The sequence below is a fragment of the Podarcis muralis genome, chromosome 9 (assembly GCF_964188315.1).
Source record: "Podarcis muralis chromosome 9, rPodMur119.hap1.1, whole genome shotgun sequence".
NCBI lineage: Eukaryota > Metazoa > Chordata > Lepidosauria > Squamata > Lacertidae > Podarcis > Podarcis muralis.
Window position 1 is genome coordinate 12889607 of NC_135663.1, and position 14350 is coordinate 12903956.

Genomic DNA, 14350 nt, shown 5'->3' on the forward strand with positions numbered 1-14350 from the left:
CAGGTCAATGTGCCAGGCTGAAATTCTGGGCTCTGGATCAGGACACCCAGGATCTGACACATAAAACTGCCATGTTGAATCAGAGCAAGGACCCGCCCAATCTAGCATCCTATTCCTAACAGCCCATCAGATACCTCTGGGAGCTCACAAGCAAGGTGATGGAGAAAGTATATACAAATTTAAAAATCTACATATTTTGTATAGTCAAGATTACGTTGCAAATTAGAAATGAAGCACTCAGAACACATCTATTAACCGCTGCGAGAACGACCATTGCCAGGACATGGAAATCATTACAATTATTGAGTATGGTTCAGTGGGATAATGCAATTTGGCAAACAGCGTTATTGGAAAAAGTGACACAAAAATTAAAAGCAGCAAGGGGCCAAAAGAAACACAACAATTTTAATACAGTTTGGTGTGATTTTATGGATTATACAAATAATGAGGCATATGGCAGAACAGTTTACAGCACAGTTTGGCATGCATGGATTATATATTTTTATTTTCTCTTTTCTCCCTTACTCCCTGTCAATTAAAATTGTTATTGAAACAAAATACTTTTAATAATGGTCAACAATCTAAGCGTTCCTGTCAGAGACTGCCTCCAGGTCCTAGCTCACAGAGGACCCACGCTAGCCAGCGGTAATATACAAAAGTCTTTATTGAAGTACATTATCCATTTTCAAACCCTAGCGTGCGTCTCTACGTCTAGAGACTAGACCGGCGAAGCTCCGTCTGAGTCTCCGCCCCCTGTACACCAGCTTAAGACTCTAGCCTTACTCCACCTTTTCCGTCTCTCCTTCCGCCTCTGGGTCCTACCACCCCCCGGGGTCCCTTCCTTCCTGGACGCTTCGGAGGCGGACCCCTCGGACTCTTCCCCCTCCCTTCGGCGGGCTTTAGGACCTGGCTCCCTATCCGGGCTGCTCATTGCGCCACCCTCTTGTACATTTGAACTTGGCGCGCGCGCGCTGCCTCCGGCCTTCCTTTTGACCGTTTCCTCGCTCTCTGATGCAGGCGTGGCTAACCCTGACTCATGTCCTTCCGCTGACGGAAAGCTGCCTGATGCCGATGCCTGGGACTCCTCCCCCCTACTGCTCTCCGGTGGGGAAGCTGGTCCCGATTTCCAGCTGCTGCTCTCTGAGTCCCCTCTGGCCCCTCCTTCCTGAGGTGTTCCCTCTGGCAACCCCCTAGCTCTGACCACGGGAGCCCCTTTCTGTGAATCCTCCGATTCGCTGGAGAGACTTAGAGACCTCGGGCGGCTCTCATCGCTCACTTCCCCCTCGGATTCCTCCCCCTCGGTCTCTAATTCCTCCCTTTCCTGTCCCTCTGCTCCTGAGCCCCTGACAGTTCCCGTTATTATACATCATTTCATATCTGTAATAATTATGATATGTATACTTTAACACAACTTTATTCAGAAACGTTCTTTAGTGTTGTTTAATTTTAATTCTCATATTTTATATAACTGTTGCATGCCTTCTGCCTGAATGAAATAAATAAAAATTAAAATGTAATGTAATAAAATGAATAAATAATTAAACACCAATTGCTAGCATAAGCTCCTCTTCTAAAAATTATCCCATATCTTGACAGAGATAAGCCATTAAGAAATTATACGCCATAACACCACCTGTTATGACATGTCCTTGGCACTTTGCTTTTCCTGATAAAAGCACCTTTTCCGGATACATAACTGGGTTATCTTTATCATTACGGTAATAGATTAACTTCAGTGACTATGATAAGGAGATTGAATCTGATGTGGTGCTTCCTCATTCTTCTTGAAAATCCTTTGCAAGTGCATCTCAAAATAGAGTGCAGACATGGCGTCACAAGCACATTGCCTCCCTATCAAATCAATTAAATTATAAGAAATAACCAGTGGCCAGCATTTCAGTGAAAGGTGTATCTAATGAAATCCTCAGCTACTGTTCATTTGCTTTATTAAATGTAATGGTGATCAGCTCATGAAATTTGACAGGGAGGCACACAAAGAGAAAGAGAGAGAGAGAGAATTATTAAATATTCTGTTTCCTTCTAAGAATGAGTAGTAGTTTGTATTTACTAAACAGGTGTGTTTTCAACATAATCCAACCCACAAATCTCAGGGCTCCTACACTCTAGTAAAGGTAAAGGGACCCCTGACCATTAGGTTCAGTCATGACCGACTCTGGGGTTGCGGCGCTCATCTCGCTTTATTGGCCGAGGGAGCCAGCGTACAGCTTCTGGGTCATATGGACAGCATGACTAAGCCGCTTCTGGCAAACCAGAGCAGCACACAGAAACGCCGTTTACCTTCCCGCCGGAGCGGTACCTATTTATTTACTTTCACTTTGGCGTGCTTTCGAACTGCTAGGTGGGCAGGAGCTGGGACCGAACGATGGGAGCTCACCCCGTCGCAGGGATTCGAACCGCCAACCTTCTGATCGACAAGTCCACAGTGCCACCCGCGTCCCTATCTGGTACGTTAATGTGCCCCAAATGCCTTCATATCATTAGTGCAAGCCCTCGCAATTCCATCACTTCCCCTACACAAACACACACATAGCGCCATGTCTGCACTCTTAATAAAGGCTGCTTTTGGGGGAGGGGGTAGCATCCGTTTCCACTCCCAACCCGAGACCAAAGTTTCTTCTCTTTCAGAAAGTGTGAATCCAACTTGTACCATGCATAATATGGAACAGAAAGATGCATACTGATTAAAAAACTAAATCAGAGGGATCACCATGTTGATCAGCTGCTGCTGGAAAAAATAAGGAATCCTTTAAAGCTTGTTCAAGACTTAACAATTTTTTTATCCTTTGTGGCTCAGAACCCACTTCATGAAATGTATGGAGCAGTGATCTAAAGGGTGCAGGGGGGGAGGGTATCTGGAGTGTGCAGAAAAAAGAAATGAGGGTTTTTTAAAAAAACAAACAAACAATAAAGCAATATCAAAAGGTCAAAGCAGTGCAGATGATAGCAGCAGTAGGTGTGTCACAGCGGAGAACAACTTAACACAGAATCCAATCAGATAAATCCAACATCCAATTTCTCTCTCTCTCTCTCTCTCTCTCTCTCTCTCTCTCTCTCTGTGTGTGTGTGTGTGTGTGTGTGTGTGTGTGTACGGCACACTCACAACTAGCAACCACTGGAGATAGCAACAGCAAAATTGTAAACATGCACCCAAAATGCCATTTGGAGGATTTCTTGAGGGTCACATTTGCAGCTGCAGTTGCTCTAACGCTTTTATTTTCTTTAATACAATGATTTGAAGTTGTTCCACAGAACATCCTCAGGACTGAAACCTCTCATTATACTGGTATCTGAGCATTACCATTTTTGATGGAAACGCCAGCATGAAGTTTTGACATTTGCTGTAAACGTGAACTCCCAGGCCAGCTTAAACTTAACATTACATCGAAGTGAAACCAATAAAATGAAAAGTTGATATTGCGGTCGTGGACTCAAAAATGCTGGAGATTCAAAAAAAATTATTTATAAATAATGTGTACTCTGTTAGATTGCCTGCTGGGTAATAGATGCCCCTGTGTGTTCATAATGCTCATGATTCTGAATTGCAACAGCATTTGCTAAGGTCATATACACTGTGGAAATGTTTTTTCTTTTCATTTGTTGGTGTTGGTGGTGTTAATATGGGCTACTTGGAAGACGGTTCTCTAGGACGATGATATATTCCAGCTGCAAAACCTTCCATGAAACTCCTAAAGTTCAAACAGAGAAAAGAAAGCAAACTGGAACGAATTAAACACGTGTTGTCTCTCTCGGCCGGCAGGGACAGACCCTGTAGGCTAGGCAAATGTTCTCCTCATAAAGAAAACAGAAACACAGGTGCAGAACAGGCTAGAGCCGGTCAGATTAGTACACACACTTTTACAAGAAAAACACTATTCCTGTTTTGGGGCCATCTTAAGCCTGCGACTTCTTCATTCCTGCTCAGCTACGAGCCAAAGAATGCCCAAACCTGTAGCATATGTCTTTTGATATCACGGAAATATGCAGTACCGTGATCCAAATAGCTATTAAGCTAAAAAGCAGCAGGAAAGCAGATTGGATATAAGTCCCATTTGGGATGAGTTAACTTCTGCGGGATCTCAATATGCCATGAGCTAGGGTACAATTGTAGGGTACAACTGGCAGTGCACTTTAAAAACAACAACCTGGTGACCCTTTAAAACAGGTTTATACATCTCCACTTGCCAGGACACCTGTAGCAGGTAAGGACTGTCTGCAGCTTTTATTTTTTATTTTTTCTCAAAAATTTTGTTAGTTTCGCAAAATTATGAACAAACAGACAAACACACAAGACAAACAAACAAAAATCATAGCCTTATTGAAAATTACAGTTATTAACTTTGTTAAGTGACTTCCTCGCTTCCCCGTGGTTGAATTTCATTGCATGTCCTTTTAACGGTTTTCCAAATCCCAATTTTTATGAAATTTAACTTAAACATTAACATCCTTAGATCTTTACCTTATGGAATTAAACATATTAATTCATCACTTAACATAAATAAAATCCTAAGCCCATTAAGTATCTGCAAGCTGCTTTTCAGTTAGTTTAACTTAGCAAATTTAACTAAATAATCATTAAATTTATTCCACTCTTCCTGATACGCCTCCTCCTTCTGGTCGTGGACTCTTCCGGTTAGGTCAGCTAGCTCTGAAAAATCCAACATCTTCATCTGCCATTCTTCTATGGGAAGCTTTTAAAGGACTGGTTCTCTTCCCCCACAGCATCCCTTCTAAGTCACAAAAGGCTACTTTTATGTATGAGCAATGAATTTGCTGTTGTGGGCTTATTTGCATGAGTGTTGTTAAACAGCATGCTGAGCAAGAAACGGGCTGAGGATGTTTTATTTCATTTTGCATTATTATTGCTAGTGCTTTTCTGCACAGGTGTGCATTGAAAGCAGTGTGCAGTTAAGAAGGTAAAATTAACAGCGAAGCAAAAAAAGCAAGGCGGGTGCCTGTTTAACTCCAAATGCCTAAACTGTTCTATATCCATTTAATATAGGCCCACTGAATTCAATGGCTGTTACTTGTGAGTAGGCGTGCCTAAGATTACGCTATCCACAGCTCACCTGAGGGCAGGTGAAGAAGATTCCTCGGGGGATGGAGCTCCACATTTATGATCCCCTGCACTTTGTCCCTACCCATCATAGCAGAGAAAGGCCCAAGAAGCCATTCAAAAGGTTCCTATGGGCAAAGGTGAGCCCTGTGATCCCAGTGTGGTGTAGTGGTTAAGAGCAGTGGACTCGTAATCTGGTGAACCGGGTTCGCTTCCCCGCTCCTCCACATGCAGCTGCTGGGTGACCTTGGGCTAGTCACACTTCTCTGAAGTCTCTCAGCCCCACTCACCTCACAGAGTGTTTGTTGTGTTGGAGGAAGGGAAAGGAGGTTGTTAGCCGCTTTGAGACTCATTAAAGGTAAAAGTAAAGGGACCCCTGACCATTAGGTCCAATCGTGGCCGACTCTGGGGTTGCGGTGCTCATTTCGCTTTATTGGCCAAGGGAGCTGGCGTACAGCTTCCGGGTCATGTGGCCAGCATGACTAAGCCGCTTCTGGCAAACCAGAGCAGTGCACGGAAACGCTGTTTACCTTCCCACCGGAGTGGTACCTATTTATCTACTTGCACTTTGACATGCTTTTGAACTGCTAGGTTGGCGGGAGCAGGGACCGAGCAATGGGAGCTCACCCCGTTGTAGGGATTCGAACTGCCAAGCTTCTGATCGGCAAGTCGTAGGCTCTGTGGTTTAACCCACAGTGCCACCCGCGTCCCATGAGACTCCTTAGGGTAGTGATAAAGCGGGATATCAAATCCAAACTCTTCTTTCTCTTCTTCTTCTTCTTCAAATGGCTGTGGGCTGGGGTGGCCATTGCTGTCTGATGAGGAAGAAGAGGAGGTCATATGGGACACCGCAAGGAGAGAGCAGCCTGAGAGGGAGGACAGGGTCCCTGCCCCTTTGCCTTTAGGGGTTGGGAAGGGGGACAGTCCTGCTGGCTGGCTCCTTGTCCTGCTCTATCCAGGTGCAGAAAGATCCTCTAGTGACAGGTGAGGGGAGGATGAACAACTGAATGAGGTGGAGAGTCAGAGGAGCTAACTCCTATCGCTGATAACTTGGCCCTGCCTCTACTATTAGCAATGCTTGGTTATATTTAAGGTTGTCAACCATTTTGTTTTAATTCTTGTGTATTTATGACGTTTATTAAACGTGGGCATTTGGTTGTTCCATGTGATTCTAATTTGGGAACTTTACTTTGGGCATGATCCGAGACACACATTATTTTTAATTGGCGTTAGATTTTATTAAAATGCTTTTCATATGCTACAATTTATTAATATTTTCTACCCCCATTATTGTTCATGCCTGTCCCAAAACTCCCGTTTCCTGAAAACCTGCCAAAAGTGGGACCTGGGCATATTCCAAAAGTGCTAGAAGACCACCTTGCCTGCACTGGCTTTTGCTCCTGGGGCTAAGCAAGCATAGGGACAATGCTTGGCTTTGGTTTATGATTAGTGGGCATCACACTTTGTTGTTTTGCTTCCTAAGACCGTGGGTAGTTTCAGTACCTAAATGAATACGCAGCAGTAGCAAGTTGCGACAAGACTAAGGAATAGTGTTGAAGAACTGCAGTATCCAAATGTAATTATTAGCATAGCCCATCCTTATGACTGTTGATGGAGCTTGGAAGGATAATACATGCATAGCTCTCAGAGGGATTGCAAATACCCCACAAGATATAGATATGTGCTATTGTTAATGGAGAAATCTGAGGGCTCCCTTGGACAAAAAGTAAAGACAACAACCAGGACAATTAGAGCAAAACAGCAGCCTGTAGGCTTGGTCTTTATTGAAGACTGTCGTGACAGGACTCCCACCCACTGCAAGATGAAGTAAGATGGAAGCCCAGAACAAAAGAAGACCCCAGCTTTTATTAGTTACTAATCCCCCAAGGTACCCCCTGCCCATACGGGCCAGTCGTGTCCGACTCTAGGGTTGTGCGCCCATCTCACTTAAGAGTCTGGGGGCCAGCGCTGTCCAGAGACACTTCCGGGTCACGTGGCCAGCGTGACGAAGCTGCTCTGGTGAGCCAGCACCAGCGCAGTACACGGAAATGCCGTTTACCTTCCCACTATAAAGCGGTACCTATTTATCTACTTGCACTTAAGGGTGCTTTCGAACTGCTAGGTGGGCAGGAGCTGGGACCGAACGACGGGAGCTCACCCCGCTGCGGGGATTCGAACCGCCGACCATGCGATCGGCAAGTCCTAGGTGCTGAGGTTTTACCCACAGCGCCACCCGCGTCCCTTACTAATCCCCCAAACTACACCCCTAAAACTACATCACAACCACATCATTGATACATCACAAAAAGGAGGGGTTGAGGGAGGAGTTGTGGTGGTAATCTGAGTGTCCTGCCACCTGGCCGGTTCCGCCCTTTCCCCCTTCTCATGAGTACTTTCCAGGTGACAAAGGGGAGCTTGCAGTTTCCTGCACCCAGAGGGAAGAGCTGATCATTGTCCTTTGTTCTAGTCCATGCTAAATCCACTCCCATATGCAAGTTCTTTGTGACCTTGATGGTCTTCTGTCTGGGACCATCAGGGCTGGCATAGCAACTAGGCAGGGCTCCTGTGTACGTGCTGGTACGCTCACGGGATTATGGCCATCCTGTATCAAACCTATCCCCTTTGATAGTCCTTCCTTCATGGAGCAAAATAAAAGTGGACTGGTGCAGATCCGATGTATGGAACGGTCAGATCCGATGGATGGTTGATTTTCTATGAATTTATAACAGAAGCGTCGCGTATGTCATGTGTGTGAGAGTGTGTTTGTGTCGGGTTTGTACAAACTGAATGATGGGGGGGGGGGGCGTTCCTGCAACACTATCTAATATATCCTACAGATATCCAGTGCCTTTTTTCTGGGGGTACACAGAGGTACGCATACCCCTAAACATTTTGTGAATCTTTGTACTTTTGTCCATTTACTGTACAGTGGTACCTCAGTTTACGAACTTAATCCGTTCCGGAAGTCTGTTCTTAAACTGAAACCATTCTTAAACCGAGGTACGCTTTCCCTAATGAGGCCTCCTGCCACTGGTGCCCTTCCACCATTCAGATTCCGTTCTTAGACCAAGGTAAAGTTCTCAAACTGGGACACTATTTCCAGTTTTGCAGAGTTCGTAAACTGAATCATTCTTAAACAAGACTGTTCTTAAACCGAGGTACCACTGTATTTATTTCCCCCGATTTGAACAATAAAATGTGATTTTCTTGAGTCAGAATGATAGTACCTCTAAACATTTTTTTTAGGAATAAAGCGCTGCAGATATCTAATATTCATGCTATGCAATCCTAATCAAGACAAACTTTAACTAAAATAAAAAAATAAAAGGTAGCCATATTGGTCCGTAGGGGGGAAAAGAACTCCAAAATTCATAGTTGTGCAATACTTGTATTAAGACCAACCAAATTGTGTCGCAATACTGTTGTAAACTTTTCAGAAACTTTAATCAGGCACAAGGCACTGGTGGTTGGTGGGTGGTGTTAACAAATATTAGGTTGGATATTGTAGCCCTCAGGTCAGCAAAGCTTTTACACTCAGTTCCAAGATGGAGATTGCTCAACTAACTAGGTTTCTGCCAGGTGCTAGAGGCATCTACTTGCACACCTAAGAATGTGGAACAAAGAAACAATGGTATCTCCCTGTATTTTAAAACACAAAAGGCCAGCTGTTACCAAAACCTTTCCCACAATGTAAAGAAAACACAAATGTTAAGCAGAGAGCTGAAATAAAGAGACACTTGGCAGTTTTGGAGTTAATTTTTCAAGAATGCAAATGGCTGAACTCCTGTAATTTCAACACCTCCCAGAGCCAAGGCTCTGTTCCCTCCACCAATGCTCATGCAAAGTGTCTACAAACAAAAACACCTCAGTCTAGCGAAAATGTAGCAGTTGAGCAAAGCTTTGCTTTCCTCGCAAGAGCCGACACTAAAGGATCCACTGAAAGTGTAATGCTGGCATTACTAAACTTCTTCCGTGGCGCAATGAAGCGGCTTTCTTCATTAGACAGTAAATGCATAGGCGGTTTAAATCATTAGCTGATGATAATTACAGATTAGGAAACATCTTGCGTACAGAGAAACGACCTGCGCTGAAGTTGTATTTGGACCTCATGTTGAAATTCTTAAAAATGCTTCAGTTCTGCAGACACAGGGAAAGACCAGCAGCTTATTAGTGGCATTGTTATTGCAATCAAACCACGAGATGGTAAATCGGAGATGGCTGCAGATAAGTTATGAGGATACTAAGGAAGTCTCGCTCCTGTCATAAGCCACATCAGCATTTTAAAAGGCAAATCAATTTCAAGTTGGTAGATATGCCCCAGTTTCGTACAAGACACCTGTAGAAGTGTTTTGTGAAGGGGCTCATAATTCTCTTAAGGTACCCCATTAACCAAAGGGAGGTGAGGCTAGGGTGGGGGGGGGGGAGTGGCAGTCCAACAGAGAATTCAGCTGCTTCACAGAACTACAATGAAGCTAAATTACCATCCCAGCTTCCCGGAAGGACCCGTGGAAGCAAATAAAAGTATGTACGGCAAGTCCTCCTTGTGCTATGGAGGTGGAGAATCAAGTATTTGCTGCTCCAGTGCTCCCTTCCTGTGGAAAGCTAGCATCTGAGGTATAAGAGTTCTTCTTCTTCTTTGGTGATCACTCGTAGCTGAGTAAGATTGTCGTCCATAAACACGGTTTTAACAATGAGTCCGTAAGTGACTGTGGAGGCCAATTCTGGATCCACACGTCCTTCCACAGTGGGAACATTAGTTCCTGGGCAGGAGTTGATCACGGTGTGGATTTGCCAAACGTGCCTTCCTCTTGGCACATTTCTCCCTTGCGTCCTGAGTTTGAGTGTCTTCAAAGCCCATGACACCTTTGGTAAAGGCTCTTCTCCAACTGGAGCGCTCGCAGGCCAGTGTTTCCCAGTTGTCAGTGTTTATACTACATTTTTTTAGATTTGCCTTGAGACAGTCTTTAAACCTCTTTTGTTGACCACCAGCATTATGCTTTCCATTTTTAAGTTTGGAATAGAGTAGTTGCTTTGGAAGATGATGATCAGGCATCCGCACAACATGACCAGTCCAACAAAGTGTATGTTGAAGAACCATTGCTTCAGCACTGGTGATCTTTGCTTCTTCCAGTACACTGATCACTAGCTTTTTATGGGCAGTGAGCTCTTCAGAGCCAGTGTGGTGTAGTGGTTAAGAGCGGTAGACTCCTAATCTGGTGAACCGGGTTCGCGTCTCCACTCCTCCACATGCAGCTGCTGGGTGACCTTGGGCTAGTCACACTTCTCTGAAGTCTCTCAGCCCCACTCACCTCACAGAGTGTTTGTTGTGGGGGAGGAAGGGAAAGGAGAATGTTAGCCGCTTTGAGACTCCTTCAGGTAGTGATAAAGCGGGATATCAAATCCAAACACCTCTTCTTCTTCTTCTTCTTCTTCTTCTTCTTCTTCTTCATGTGGAGGAGAAGTTCAGCCAAGTGGTCCTTCGCCTTCATTCTCCCTTTCTCTCAGGGTGTTTTCCCCTGAACGTTCTATTTGCTTATTCCTTCCACGAAGAACTATCAGAGCAGTTCACGTAATGCAAGGCGCAATACCTCATAAAATAAAATATAATCAAAAACAGAAAACAATGACGTACATGTGGATTGTTCCCAAGAGCCAGATATTATAAGAAGAGCAAAAGAGGAGAGAAATTAAGAGGCACCTTTTAAAGAGTTTTGAATGTGGTTTTGAATGGGAGATGGGAGATGAAATATCTCAAATATCAAACCAGAAAGGAGATGAAGCATTCCTCCGCTCTCACCTGCTTGTTTGCTGGTCTTCATGAGTGGCTGAAATGGAAAGCTGCTCCTCAGCCGCCACACTCACATGCTAAGAGCCAGAGACCAAGAATCCTTTGAAGCTTAATGGATCAATGCATTTATTAATAAACAATGCTTTATTGAGACATGTAATATGTTTAAGGTGCCCACTTAATATATAAAAATCGCCCACAGATAATAATCAAGCAAGACTCAAAACACTGAAGCAAATGCCATTTGGGGGAAGAGAGTTGAAATGTAGCTTTTTCACATTTCTTTCCCTTGCTTAGTCATTTGGGGTCAAACAGGCACTTCAATAAAATCTAGGAAAAGTTTGCTCTCTCTCCCCTCCCCTTTCCCCCCACTCTCCGTTTAATCTCTGGTTTCATTAATTGATTGTGTTTTGTTCACTTCCAGATGTGTGAATTAAGAGTTCCAGCTGACTGGGACTCCTTTTCTATTGAGGAATGCTAGCTGGAGCATTAGCCGAAAGAGGACATTTCTGCATGTTCAATGAGTTGATTCCAGTGGCCTGTTATGGGGGCAGTGAGAGTGGGACGTGTTTTTCTTCTGGCTGGCTGTGGAAGGGAACTGGCAAAGCTGGGGGTGGTAAATGAGGCCTGTGAATGATTCTGTTTCAGGGAGACCCAGAACCAGACTGTGATAATGCAAACTGTGTTTAAACATAATGGCATTCAAAAAAATAGAAAGGGGGCGGTGGAGGGGGGAAGTTTGCATCACTAAATGCGTGTCACTCCATTCTTACAACGCTGAAGTTAAGACACTCTGGCTGCAACGCTCCCATCAGTTAAAAGCACAGTAAATCCCACTGATTCCATTAATTTGTGTTCATAGTATTTAAGTATTAGTTCCATTTATTTCAAAGGAAATTAATTGCCCTCACCTTTAAAAGCCCATCAAAACCAGCTGAAATACAGGCTGCTTTATAAGCCTGAAACCATAATCCACAAACCACAATCTCCATTGTAATCACGCTAAATTCCAGAGGCGAGCTGAAATTTCTCAGAAGGCATTTTTCTCGGAACATTTCTGATACATATTTTTTTCGTTTTACTCCTCTGGGGAAAAGTAGGCTACAGTGGTACCTCGGGTTACAGATGCTTCAGGTTACAGACGCTTCAGGTTACAGACTCCGCTAACCTAGAAATAGTACCTCGGGTTAAGAACTTTGCTTCAGGATGAGAACAGAAATCGTGCTCCGGCGGTGCGGCAGCAGCGGGAGGCTCCATTAGCTAAAGTGGTACCTCAGGTTAAGAACAGTTTCAGGTTAAGGACGGACCTCTGGGACGAATTAAGTTCTTAACTCGAGGTATCACTGGACTTTGAAGGATTTTCTCAGACTATTCTTCACTATCTTTATTTCTGTTTCATGATCAGAGGTGATTTCTATCCAAGGTGTTCTGTAATCAAGCTAGGGTGAAGTTAGGCTACCAGTGACCATTGCTTCTGCCGCCATTTGCAGCAGCAGAAATCCAGCAAAATTAAAACCTCGTGGGTTGGGAGAGAAAGAAGCTGTGCTACTGTCACTGCTAAGCCTCGTCCCCAAGACTACTGGAGAATTTCTCCTTCCCTTGGAGAAATCTTGCAAAACACTCTCCCCAGTTCTTTTATCTGTAAATAGGCTAGAGGATTTCCAGAAATCATTTGCACACAGCTGTTGCCAAATTATTTATTTCAGCGCCATTCTTGAGAAAGTGGTTCGTGGATTGCAATCTTGAGTGAATCATATACTGTATACCTTTTCTAGCTTCTCCTGCTGGTGCAGAGGAAATTAAAGCATGACTGAGCAAGGGGAGTGACACAGGTTATGTTTGTTTTCAAAAGTCACCTGATGGAGTGCCCGTGTAGACATGCTCTGAAACAGCAGCCATCCACGAGGTTACAAAGAGCAGTGGGATGAGACACAGCACTTTGTAAGGGGTTCTGCTTAGCAACTTTTCTTTATTTTAAACTTGAAGTGCTGGTTTTGGAATAGCACAGCGGCCGAGAGAGCCTGATCACAGCCAACCCTCAATTAAAAAAATAAAAATCGCTATATGTTCACAATATGTCATCAAAGCAAACCATTCCATTCGTCCTAGTTCCCTGTCCCACCTGCAAAAATTGCACATTCCCTTAGACATGCATGGTTCTAGTGTTCAAAATTTGTACTGCTGTGCTTTTTGCAACAGTCCTGCGAAGTAGGCTGCTACAAATGCTAACCTACTTCGCAGGACTGTTGCGAAGAGTACTCTTGATAATTTTGGAACACTCGAACCATGGACGCCTAAGGGAATATGCAATTTGTGCTGATGGCAGCAATCATGCCAGGGGATTATTCTCAACTGCCCAATTTCTAACGAACCCTGCAAGTCAAATGAAAGCACCGTGCTGATAACAAAAACAAAAAAAACCCCTGCTATTGATTCTAAAGTTGTTCTCATGCAATTCCTCTCTACTTCACCAGCGATCCAAAAAACGATACATCCCAACTCAAAGGCGTGTCTCGGGGTCCTTTCTTGTGTAAATGTGCCTGCAGGGCGAAAATCTGTGCAGAAGACGGAACAATCCCCACCCGCTTCGAACGGGGAGGCATCTTCACTTTCACAAACCTGAGCTGGGGGCGGTGGCGGGTGTGTGCAAAGCGAGCAGGATCTCCTTCATCTCTGCGCGGGTGATCCTAAGGATCGCTGGCGAAAGTGGCCGCGCAAGCGGAATCCTCTGCAGGCGTGCCATTATAAAGACGATCCCGCTTCACGTTTCCAGCCTTCTTTCCTCGGGGGTTCTTCCCCCGCCCCTCCCTGTAAGAAAGGAGCCAGGTGGGTCGAGAAGAGAGAAGCCGCCCCTTCCCCCGCTCCTCCTCTTCCTCCCCACCCCTCCGATTCTTGTCTCCTGCTGCTGCTGCCGCCTGCGGCAAGGGACACCATCCAGGGGAGCGCTCGACTTGGCAGCCACAGGCGTGTGTGTGTTTCTTTTGGGTGGTGTAATTCCTCCTCCGCCACCCCTCGACTTTCTCGCGCGCAGCCGGCTTGGCTCAAAGGAGAGAAAGGCGGCGCGATTGGCTGCTGATTACCCAGCGCTGGGACTTCTGCACACACGCCGGAGACAAAACTCAGCCCAGGGCTTCGCCTGCCCCACTCGAGGCAGCGGGGAAGGAACCTGCGGGAGCTGCGGAGGCGCGCGCAACGGACGGACGGACGGACTTGCCTGCCTGCTTGACTCCCTTTGCGCCACAAGCACCTCAGGCAGCGCGAGCGCGCAAAGCGAGAGAAGCCTCGCCACCAGAGCCCACCCGTCCCCCTTCTCCTCCTTCTCCTTTTCCGCCTAGTGTTTTGCAAGCACCCACCTGCTGCCCCGCTTCTCCCTTCACTCGCTGGGGGCCCCCGCTTGGACGAAGCGCGACTCCCTTCGCGCGCCACCGCAGCCGCCGCCTACCCCTCAGTCTTGTGGGAAAGAGTCCCTTCGGCTCGGGAAGGCGAGC

General features: G+C 45.4%; 1 long non-coding RNA gene across 1 annotated transcript; it reads right to left on the bottom strand.

The window, feature by feature from the left end:
- Nucleotides 1–10963: 10963 nt before the first annotated feature.
- On the bottom strand, nucleotides 10964–14339 carry LOC144328840 (uncharacterized). Its single transcript, XR_013394129.1, has 2 exons — nucleotides 14216–14339; nucleotides 10964–13670 (listed from the first exon to the last, which is right to left on the bottom strand). It is a non-coding gene; the product is annotated as an uncharacterized LOC144328840 (long non-coding RNA).
- Nucleotides 14340–14350: the final 11 nt, after the last annotated feature.